Source organism: Silurus aristotelis (assembly GCF_946808225.1).
Source record: "Silurus aristotelis genome assembly, chromosome: 2".
Lineage (NCBI taxonomy): Eukaryota > Metazoa > Chordata > Actinopteri > Siluriformes > Siluridae > Silurus > Silurus aristotelis.
Window position 1 is genome coordinate 30,388,926 of NC_139575.1, and position 10,420 is coordinate 30,399,345.

The window sequence follows — 10,420 nt, forward strand, 5'->3', positions numbered from 1 at the left end:
CTCCCATGACTGCTCTGGATCATCCAAATGGTCATTGGCAAACTTAAGACGTGCCTTGACATGTGCTGGTTTAAGCAGTGGAACCTTCCGTGCCATGCATGATTTCAAACCATGACGTCTTAGTGTATTACCAACAGTAACCTTGGAAACAGTGGTCCCAGCTCTTTTCAGGTCATTGACCAGCTCCTCCCATGTACTTCTGGGCTGATTTCTTACCTTCTTTAGGATCATTGAGACCCCACGAGGTGAGATTGACAGTCATGTTTAGCTTCTTCCATTTTCTAATGATTGCTCCAACAGTGGACCTTTTTTCACCAGGCTGCTTGGCAATTTCCCCGTAGCCCTTTCCAGCCTTGTGGAGGTGTACAATTTTGTCTCTAGTGTCTTTGGACAGCTCTTTGGTCTTGGCCATGTTAGTAGTTGGATTCTTACTGATTGTATGGGGTGGACAGGTGTCTTTATGCAGCTAACGACCTCAAACAGGTGCATCTAATTTAGGATAATAAATGTAGTGGAGGTGGACATTTTAAAGGCAGACTAACAGGTCTTTGAGGGTCAGAATTCCAGCTGATAGACAGGTGATCAAATACTTATTTGCATCTGTATCATACAAATAAATAGTTTAAAAATCATATATTGTGATTTCTGGATTTTTTTAGATTATATCTCTCACAGTGGACATGCACCTACAATGACAATTTCAGACACCTCCATGATTTCTAAGTGGGAGAACTTGCAAAATAGCAGGGTGTTCAAATACTTATTTTCCTCACTGTATGTCCAGTTAGAGAATATTTTTTCTAAGTAAGTGGAATGACAAAGAAAAAGAATTTTTAACACACTAATTGAAATTGTATTTAATATTTGATGGAAAAGCCATTGGGTCATAGGGCTACCACCCCCAGTAGTCCCTAGCTCCTAAAAAAAAGATACCCAATGAAATAAAAACAGGCAAAGCAAATAATTGCAAGCAATAATGCAAAAGAAACAGAAAACAAAATTGCGTAAAATAAATAAATAAATAAACAAACAAACAAACAAACAAACAAACAAATAAATAAATAAATGAACAATGACAATTACAACTAAACAATGAAAACCAAACACGTATTGCCAAATTGCTCAAGCAAAATGCTTAAAGTAAAAGCAAAACAATTAAAGCAAAACTAAAGACAAGCAAAAATAGCAAAAGGATAAAAAAAAAATACAGCACTGTTGAAACTGAAAACCCTGCAAAGCCAATAGCAAGCGAAAAATCATGGGGTGGTTTAAATACTTAAAATACAAAGAAAAATATAGCTGCAAGCAGCAATTACCTGGGTTCACGCATGTTCGGGTTTTATTATGCCAGAACAATAATTTAATTCTTGGAGAGATTTCCCATGTTTACCAATGGAGAGTTAGTGAAACATCAGAAACAAAATAAACCATGCAAAATACATCATGCGATTAGAACTGCAACTGAAGCCGCAGAGAAAACCACTATCTAATGGAACTTCAGTTGAAGTTCTTATAGCCTTCCTTTTTGTCTCCCCAGTGATGCCTATTAGTGTTTGCAGGGTGAACGCCCTGAAAAAATTATGCAGCCCATCTCCAATGGCTCACAACGAGTTTTCCAGCCCTGCCTTCTACTTCAACTAACTCTTGGTACTTAGCCCACTTCCTCTTCTTAGCCTCTTCCATGCGCTCTTCCAAAGGCACAGTGAGCTCCAATAAAATCAATTGCATGGTGGAATCCAAAACAATGATCACGTCTGGACGAAGCTGTGTAGATGTTATTCTGGTAGGGATATTCAGCCATTTATTAAGATCTACCTGCAATTGCCAGTCTGTAGCAGAAGTAAGAAGACCGAACTTTACTCTAGATTGTAGGTAGGCCTTCTCTCCAGCTCTTAAAAATTGGATGGTATTTGGCTTGGTGTCCTTTGTTGGCATTAATGGCTTTGGCTAAACTTTCAGCTCTCTGTTTGCCTTAAGCACTTGGTCTAGCGATCCCCTTCCCTTAACAAAGGGGACAGGAAGGGGTCTCGCTTTAACCCCAGAGGTGGAGGTTTGCAGAACTTGGTAAGACATCATAGAAGGTTTGTACTAAGAACCTGATCGGCTTACCAAATGGTGATCTTATGCAGGTGATCTTATGCTGCCGAACATTAACCCATCTAGTCCAAGCACCTTGTTGTCCCAATCCCACCATCCAGCTAGCTCTTTCTTCCTCCACGCCTGCCCGTACTTCCTTCTGAACAAGATGTTGATGTTCTTTACCTTGACCATTGTCAATTCTCATGACCAGGAAGTAGACAAAGCCTGCACTCCCTGTTGCGATTTGCTCCACCAGTGCCTTATTCCTCGACCATGACTACTTCTAGCGATTTCTCTGCCTAAAAGGTTTAAAGGTTGACTAAGCCTTAATGGTTTAGTTTGTTCTCTCTACCACTCAAGCTGACTGGGTGATAGGGAATATTAAAATGACAATCAATTGCAAAGATCTTGGCCAATAGTTGTTATACTTTAGAAGCAAAAGGTGTGCCATTGTCACTTTCAGTCACACTAGGAATACCAAACCTCTACCAAATACTAAACCAATTCCGGCAAAATAATGCACAGCACCATAAGCATACTTATCATCATCAATCAGTGTATATAGTCACCGCTTTATCTTCTGACAGCTGACAAGCTCTTGTAAGTGACACCAGCTCTGCAGCTTGTGCAGATGTGTACACGAACCATCTACATATAGGTAATCCCCTTCTTCTAGGGCCGTATCTAAAAAGTCAGGCTTACAAGAGGTCTCCTGCTCAAAGTGTTCAATCATGTGCGTCATTAGAACCATTTACATCAATAAAGTCTAGCAGATCACAGAGCGCTAATATAGCTGAATCAAGTCAAGAGGCTTTTATTGTCATTTCTACTATACACAGTGGTACACAGTACACAGTAAAAACGAGACAACGTTTCTCCAGAACCCTGGTGCTAAACTAAACAATAACATAAAGCTACAACACAACACAAGCTAGATAAAGTGCACTGTGAACTGTAAAAACTATACCCGGGAGTGAGTATAAGAAACAATGCAGCCGAGAAGTCAAGTCAAGAGGCTTTTATTGTCATTTCTACTATACATAATGGTACACAATAAAAATGAGACAATGTTCCTCCAGAACCCTGGTGCTACACTAAACAACATAGAGCTACAACACAACATAAAGCTACACAAAGTGCATCGAGTGCAACCTAGTACAAACAGTGCAGACGAGAATCAGACAGACAGTAGAGACAGACAGACAACAGTAGAGACAGACAGACAACACAAGACAGTGTGGGACAATACACATAACACAAGATAGCACAGACCAGTAAACCTACTGTATACTCTGAATATACAGTACTGTGCAAAGAGGACTATAAAGGCCATAACCGAGAGTACATGTAAACAAACAAAATGCAGTGCAAAAGCAGCAGTAGCAGCAGTCGAGAGGTGCAAAAAACAGCATGAAAAGCCGCAGTCTTGCCCAGTCAGTCCTATAATAAGTGTGTCGTCTGTGTATTGGAAGATGCAGGTTGTTTCTGGCAGGTGTATATCAGCCAGAGTTTTGTGCACTATAGTGGAGAATGTGGCTGGTGAGTCAACAATGCCCTGAGGTGTCGTATCTTGTAAATAAAGACTTTGGATTGGAACTGTGTTTACGTGCTTTTACTGAAAAATCTAGAACCACGTAACAGGCACACCACAACTGGCCACCACTTCCCTGGCATTCCCCTCTAGTGGCATCATATATCCAGAGCCAGCCTATAGAGACACAGCAATAACCACACAGCTCCCCTTCTCTAGAGAACAAAGGGTAGACTACCTTTGTCTCTACAGATCTTAGAGGATTATTCTGCCTCTTTTGCTGGAAGATTTGCTCCTAACTAACTCTGTGAACAAGCAGGTAGTTTCAACATTGAGATTGCATCATGAAAATTCTTCCTCAATTATGTACATCAAGTGATAGGGAACAGGTACCCACAACACACACAGTTTACAGGTTTAGTCTTATTGGTTTCACTATTCGCCTCCCGTACTTGGATCTAGGAGTGGATGTCAAACTTGGATTGTCCTGCATCTCTGACTCCTGAGTGGTAGGAAATTACTGAAAGTTTTCAACAGAAAGCTTATCTGGTGTCCTGCTGTTGTCTTCTGTAGCTTCTGCTTCAATTATTACTAGATGGCAATGGTTACATCTCACAGTCCCTTTCTGTGTGTTTACAAGGTAAGACCTTGGATCAGAGTTACTGGCAACAATTGTTCCTGAATCTTTAGCATCAGATACCCAGACTTGATCACCAGGCTGCAATATGCTGAGTTTTCTGGCTTTGTGACTCCTATTAAAATGCTCTGCATCTACAGCCCATCTTTCCGTCTCTTTGGAAAATAACCATGGTATAAGGAAGGACCGGGTTTTGCAATGATGGCAGTGTAGGCACAGTCATCTGGAGCCTCCTGCCCATAAGAAGTGGAGCCAGAATGTATCCATTCAGTAAGGGGGTTGCTCTTTAAGCTAAAAGAGCAAGGTAAGGATCATCAGCTTTTTTAAGAAGAGCCTTCACCGTCTTGACTGCCTGTCCAGCCCCGCCATTGCTTTGGGCAAATCTTGGGCTACTGCTTACATTAACAAATCCATAACATGCTGCGAAAGATGCAAATGAATGCCCAGAGAAGTACACCCTATTGTCAGTAACCAGTGTTTCTGGAATCCATGATGTGCAAATATGGACTTCATGCGAACAATGACATCAGTAGACTTGGTAGGTGATAACTGAGCTACCTCCACATGTCTGGAGTAGTAGTCTAACACATGTAGGTATGTCTTGTTTTCCAGCATGAACAAATCTGCCACCAGCCTTCGCTATGTCTATTTCCTTGAGCTGATGACTCAACCCTGGCCACCACACTGACTGTCTCACCCGCTCTTGGCATTTCACAATTTCCAAGTATCCCTCGTACAATTTGTTTGGAATGCTGTTTCTCATGGCAGCCATTATAACCAGCCTAAGCAACAGACCATTATGCACAGTTAAAACAGCTCGTTCTAGCCCAATATCGTTTCAGTATTGGGTCACTCTTACTACGCTCTGTCCACCCTTCAATGCACAGTTTCATCACGCTGGAACAGATATTGTCATTTTTAATTCCTCTCTCGGCTGTCCTAGGTACTACATATATGTTCAAATCCTCCAAAAACTCACTCTCTTCCTGTGACTCCCTTTGTTTTACAGGAGCACGTGACAGAGTGTTCGCTATTCACAAGCTCTTACCTGGCATGTGAATGATGGAGTAGGAGTACCGCATCAATCGCATTTTGAACCTCTGGATATAAGGTAGAAGAGCATCCAGAGCTTGTGCTCCTAAGAGACTCAGTAACAGCCTGTGATCAGTCTCCACTCCAAAGTGCTTGCTAATAAGAAAGTCTTTGAATCTTTTACACACCCATGTGAGACCCAATGCCTCTTTTTCCAAGTGTGCATACCTCTGCTCGCTCTGAGTGAGAGATCTTGATGCATAAGCTGTAGGCTTCCACCCTTTCTGCCACCTCTGCAAAAGGACAGCCCTAGTCTGTACGACAAAACATCAGCTAATATTTTGAAGTCTCTTTTTGCACCATAAAATGCTAGAAAAGGCGGAGATGACAGTGCATCCTTCAGAGATTGAAAAGCTTTGGCCTGTATGGTGCTACAAATCCAACAGTTCTTTTTCGACAGCAGGTTGGGTTGAGCTTTATCCTTGTCTGCCAGTTGGGGAATGAACCTCCCAAGCTGATTTATCATTCCCAGGAAACTCTTTAATTCGCTCACATTTGAGGGCTTAGTCATGTTTCTGATAGCCACAGTCTTTATTGGGTCAGGACTAATTCCTTCAGCAGAAATTATGTGTCTTAAGAAATGCACTTTCCACTTTGACAACTTACTATTCTTAACATCAAGAGTTATTCCAGCCTTTTGCAATTTTTCCAGCACCGCATGCAGTCGAGAGGCATGCTCCTTCTCAGTTCTCCCCCGCACCAGAACATCATCAAAATGACAAACTGTGCCCTCTAGCCCATCTGTGACTTTCGTAGCCTATTTTGGAATTGTTCGGGTGCAAAAGTTATTCCAAAAAGAAGCCATCTGAAAAAATTGCGGCCAAACAGGGTCATGAACGTTGTGTACCGTGCAGACTCCTCTGACAACGGTATTTGTCAGAATCCCATATTAACATCTAGTTTACTAAAAATTTAGGCACCAGACAGCAATCCAAGTGTTCAACTGATGCCAGGATGTATTTCTCTTGGCGAACGGACGCATTCAGCTTGAAAAGGTCTACACCTATTTATACAGCCTCCGACTTCTTCGGGACCACAACCATCCTGGCACACCAGTCTGTTGGTTCCTCCACTCTACTTATTACTTATTAAAAAAAAAAAAAAAAAAAAATTTCATTTCTTTCACACAACATAGAGCTAAGGACAAAGTTGTCCTAGCCACATAAATTGCTTTGTGTGCAACCTAGTGCAAACAGTGCAAGATAAAAGACAATGCACCAGACAATACAGGAACGTGTGGGGCATATACACAAAACACATAGTGCTGACCAGTAAACCTACTGTATATTGTATGTTATACAGTACAATGTACAAAAGTGAACTAAATAAGTGTATTTATAAACATAAACAATGTTGTGCAAAAACAGAAAGAGCAGCAAGAAGAGAGTGCAAAACAGTATGTAAACAGTATAATGTTATTATAAATTTAATAAGGATCACATATGGATGTGTATGAATTGAAATGAGTATTGAGTGTGTGTTTGAGTTCAGGTTGTAACAGTTCAGTGACACAAAGTTGAGTAAATGTATGTGAAAGTTTCATTTCAGTTCTGTGTATTGAGGAGCCTGATATCTTTTGGGAAAAAACTGTTGCACCGTTTTATGTGAGGTCTGAATGCTTTGGAACCTCTTTCCTGATGGCAGGAGGGTGAAGAGTGTGTGTGAGGGGTGTGTGGGGTCGTCCACAATGCTGTTGGCTTTGCGGATTCAGCGTGTAGTGTTAAATGCCCATGATAGAGGGGAAAGAGACTCCGATGATCTTCCCAGCTGTCCTCACTATTTTCTGTAGGGTCTTGCAGAGACAGTGATGTTGCAGTAGATGGTGCAGTTCCCAAAACAGGCAGTGATGCAACTGCTCAGGATGCTTCTGAAGGTCCATCTGTAGAACATGGTTAGGATGAGGGGAGGGATAAGGGCTCAGAAAGTAGAAAAGCTGTTGGCCTTTCTTGCTGATGGAGCTGGTGTTGAGTGACAAGGCTAAGTTCTCTGTCAGATAAACACCAAGAAATTTGGTGGTTTTAGCGATCTCCACAGAGGATTCAGTGATGTTCAGTGGAGAATGGCCACTCCGTGCTCCTCTAAAGTCAACAAACATCTCTTTGGTTTTGTCAACGTTCAGAGACAGGTTGTTGGCTCTACACCAGGCTGTTAGTTGTTCCACCTCCTCTCTGTATGCCGACTCGTCATTCTTGCTGATAAGACCCACCACAGTCGTGTCATCAGCGAACTTGATGATATGGTTGAGTCAGCTGAGTAAAACAGCAGTGGGATGAGCACACAGCCCTGAGGGGCCCCATCGCTCAGTGTGGTGGTGCTAGTGATGCACCACCTGAGGTCTCCCAGTCAGGAAGTCCAGGATCCACTCGTACATGTGTGTCCTTATTGTCCAGTTTGGGGGGGGGGGGGTGGAGAGTCGTAGTGATGGCATCGTCCATGAAACGGTTTGGACGACACGCAAACTGCATGGGGTCCAGTGAGGGTAAAAGCCGTGTCTTGATGTGCCTCTTGACGAGCCTGTCGAAGCACTTCATCATGATGGGTGTGAGTGCAACGGGAAAATAGTCATTGAGGCAGGAGACTGTAGACTATTTTGGCACAGATCATTGCCTTGTCATGGCATGTACGAAAAACGGCACTGCTCAGGGATATGTTGAAGATATCAGTGAAGACATCCTGAGCACTCTGCCACGGAATGTTGTCTGGTCCAGCAGACTTTTTTGGGTGGGTTGGGTGGGTTAACTCTGCATAGAGTTTTCCTTACTTTTCTCACTGGACAGAGCACCTGGTCATTGGGAGGAGGGGTGGTCTTCCTTGCCGCCATGTTGTTCTGGACTTTAAACCAGGCGTGAGAAGCCGTTCAGCGCACCTGGGAGGGAGGCTTCACTGTCACAAGCAGGTAAAAGATGTCTTTTAGTTTGTGATCACCTGGATGCCCTGCCACATGCGTCAGGTGTCTCTGCTGTCGATATCAAAATAACAAAATAAATTATTTCAGGCAGTAAAAACAGTAAAGCATTAATGAGGCAACAGTAGTGTGTATATATACAGTGAGGAAAATAAGTATTTGAACACCCCGCTATTTTGCAAGTTCTCCCACTTAGAAATCATGGAGGGGTCTGAAATTGTCATCGTAGGTGCATGTCCACTGTGAGAGACATAACCTAAAAAAAAAAATCCAGAAATCACAATATATGATTTTTAAACTATTTATTTGTATGATACAGCTGCAAATAAGTATTTGAACACCTGTCTATCAGCTAGAATTCTGACCCTCAAAGACCTGTTAGTCTGCCATTAAAATGTCCACCTCCACTACATTTATTATCCTAAATTAGATGCACCTGTTTGAGGTCGTTAGCTGCATAAAGACACCTGTCCACCCCATACAATCAGTAAGAATCCTAACATGGCCAAGACCAAAGAGCTGTCCAAAGACACTAGAGACAAAATTGTACACCTCCACAAGGCTGGAAAAGGCTACGGGGAAATTGCCAAGCAGCTTGGTGAAAAAAGTCCACTGTTGGAGCAATCATTAGAAAATGGAAGAAGCTAAACATGACTGTCAATCTCCCTCGGACTGGGGCTCCATGCAAGATCTCACCTCGTGGGGTCTCAATGATCCTAAGGAAGGTGAGAGATCAGCCCAGAACTACACAGGAGGAGCTGGTCAATGACCTGAAAAGAGCTGGGACCACTGTTTCCTAGGTTACTGTTGGTAATACACTAAGACGTCATGGTTTGAAATCATGCATGGCACGGAAGGTTCCCCTGCTTAAACCAGCACATGTCCAGGCACAGGTTAAGTTTGCCAATGACCATTTGGATGATCCAGAGGAGTCATGGGAGAAAGTCATGTGGTCAGATGAGACCAAAATAGAACTTTTGGGTCATAATTCCACTAAACGTGTTTGGAGGAAAAAGAATGATTAATACCATCCCAAGAACACTACTGTGAAGCATGAGGGTGGTAGCATCATGCTTTGGGGTGTTTTTCTGCACATGGGACAGGGCGACTGCACTGTATTAAGAAGAGGATGACCGGGGCCATGTATTGCGAGATTTTGGGGAACGACCTCCTTCCCTCAGTTAGAGCATTGAAGATGGGTTGAGGCTGGGTCTTCCAACATCACAATGACCCGAAGCACACAGCCAGGATAACCAAGGAGTGGCTCTGTAAGAAGCATATCAAGGTTCTGGCGTGGCCTAGCCAGTCTCCAGACCTAAACCCAATAGAGAATCTTTGGCGGGAGCTCAAACTCCGTGTTTCTCAGCGACAGGCCAGAAACCTGACTGATCTAGAGAAGATCTGTGTGGAGGAGCTGGCCAAAATCCCTCCTGCAGTGTGTGCAAACCTGGTGAAAAACTACAGGAAACGTTTGACCTCTGTAATTGCAAACAAAGGCTACTGTACCAAACATTAACATTGACTTTCTCAGGTGTTCAAATACTTATTTGCAGCTGTATCGTACAAATAAATAGTTAAAAAATCATACATTGTGATTTCTGGATTTTTTTGGATTTCATGCATGATTTCAAACCATGACTTCTTAGTGTATTACCAACAGTTACCTTGGAAACGGTGGTCCCAGCTCTTTTCAGGTCATTGACCAGCTCCTCCCGTGGAGTTCTGGGCTGATTTCTCACCTTCCTTAGGATCATTAAGACCCCACGAGGTGAGATCTTGCATGGAGCCCCAGTCTGAGGGAGATTGACAGTCATGTTTAGCTTCTTCAATTTTCTAATGATTGCTCCAACAGTGGACCTTTTTTCACCAAGCTGCTTGGCAATTTCCCCGTAGCCCTTTCCAGCCATGTGGAGGTGTACAATTTTGTCTCTAGTGTCTTTGGACAGCTCTTTGGTCTTCGCCATGTTAGTAGTTGGATTTTTACTGATTGTATGGGGTGGACTGGTGTCTTTATGCAGCTAACGACCTCAAACAGGTGCATCTAATTTAGGATAATAAATGTAGTGGAGGTGGACATTTTAAAGGCAGACTAACAGGTCTTTGAGGGTCAGAATTCTAGCTGATAGACAGGTGTTCAAATACTTATTTGCAGCTGTATCATACAAATAAATAGTTT